Raw genomic sequence first — 2,141 nt, forward strand, 5'->3', positions numbered from 1 at the left:
CCTCCCTCCTGAATTCTTCACAGCCACAAGCTCCCAGCTGGATTTGGAGGGCATGGTGTGGTCATTCACCATAGCAGTGAGAAGCTGCCTCTGTGTGCAGAGTTGTCTGACCACTGGGGACCCAGACCTGGTGAGCCTGGCTGTTTCCTGCCTGGTCCTGGCAGCCTGACTTGCTACAGTGCCTGCCGAAGGCAATGCAAGGCAATACTCTGAACAGGAGCAACCTGCTGCCTCATCACAGACCTTTGATCTCAACATGTATTTTACTCACCTCAAAGCTATTTCTGGACAAGATGTGGGCACTGAAGCCTCGCTTTTAAAATCAAGCTTTCTTCTTTCTCTCTTTTAGAAGAGGAGAGAGACATTTAATTTCTTATATTAATTTCTCAAATAAAGCACACAGTACTCGGCTGATTAAGTGCTCTGCCACTCTGGCAGACTGCACTGTTGTGTAATTCCAACCCATTCACATTCTCTCCATGGCTCTCCTGAAATGCCAAGATTTCCCTTCCTTGCCAAATGATGAAAAGGATCTGCCAGATGAGAGGTGGTTTTAAAATAATTGGAAGTACTAAAGTGGCAAGTAGGAAAAAAATTGTCAGTCAGAAAAAACACCTGTGACCTGTGCAGAACCATATTCCGCAGAAGAGCCCTTGTTGTTTTAGGGCCTGTTTTGAGTGATTCACCTGGTGACTTCTAATGTTACTCTGTGAAACAAATGAAATCACCACGCTGTTTCAGCTCTAAGAGCTGCACAAAACATAGAGCTTTTTGTAACACAACTTGGATAAGAGAGGGGCAATGGTGTTCTGGATGGTGCACACTGAAGATTCATCCTGTAAGGTTCCACATTAATGTAGCATCCCTCAAGGAACCTAACATGTGGTACAGGCAGCAGTCATGTCAAAGTTAAGGACTGACAGAGGTTTCCTGTGGCACACAAAGTTTTGAAGTCCCTGGCTGAAGGAATAAAAATTATGTCACTTGTCTTACCCAACCTCCATGAGCTCAGTACTAGCTTTACCTACATATTATTAAAAGTCATTGCTTCGTTGCTTCGCAGATCTACAATGTTTTCTGATAACCTTCCCCACATCAAGATTTTCCTCTGTAATCACAGAAATACAGCAGGATAGCATCAGACGCCAGGTACAAAGGGCTGTCTGCTCAAAAGCCTTCTTTGTGGCATGAGATGAACATGAACGGGTGTGTCTGATGTTGCCAAAAAAAAAAAAAAAGCGTTGCTGTACAAAAGCCAGCTGGGACTTCTCACTCACCCCTATACAGAAAATGAGGACTTTGCACTGAAAGGTGAAGATGAGAGACTGGACAGTGGCAGAAGCCCACAGGCCAGGACTACATAATAGTGGAGACTGAGCACCTGATCAGCCAGACCATGATTCCAACGGACACGCCATGTGTGGTAGGCACCTGGACATTTACACCAGCCACTTCCAGCCCAAATCCCTTTTCCTGCCCCACCCTTCCAAAGGGAGGCAGAAAACAGGGGAACCTTGTCTGAGTGCTCTTGTAGTGCAGACAGCAGGAAAATGGGCTTTCTTCTCCAGAACAACAGTTAGAGGGTGCTCAGAGGAGAAAAAACAGACTCCCAAAAAATCTAAAGTAGATGTCATTATGTTCCATATCTCCCTGAGGGACCCAATTCCTTTTGACTCTCATAGTCAGGGAGGCAGAGCAGCTTTCATGCCAGTGTCAGACGGTGACAGTGAGCATGGCTGTGGCAGGTGTGCCCAGGTAGAGGAGCTCCTATGCTTAGTGATGGAGCTCAGGGAGGAGGTAAGTAGGTTGAGGGTTATCAGGGAATGAGAGAGGGAGATAGATGCCTGGAGTCGCACCCTGTCTCCCATGACAGAAACCCAGCAGGCAGACAGAGCCCCTGCTGCAGAGAGCTCCCACTCCTCTCCCTGATCAGCTGAACAGGGTAGCTTGGAGGACAGGGGGCAATGGCGAGATGTTTCTGCCCGACGCAGCAGGCGCCGCAGGCACATCTGCCCAACAACTACCACACCTTCTCAAGTCCCACTGCACAACAGATACACTGTTCTGCAGGGGGAACTGAACAATGGTGAGGATGATAATCCTCCCAGGTTGGAGGACTCACTGAGGCCTAGTCAGACCAC

This window comes from Charadrius vociferus, unplaced genomic scaffold (genome assembly GCF_000708025.1).
Source record: "Charadrius vociferus isolate BGI_N301 unplaced genomic scaffold, ASM70802v2 scaffold586, whole genome shotgun sequence".
In the NCBI taxonomy this organism is placed as follows: domain Eukaryota; kingdom Metazoa; phylum Chordata; class Aves; order Charadriiformes; family Charadriidae; genus Charadrius; species Charadrius vociferus.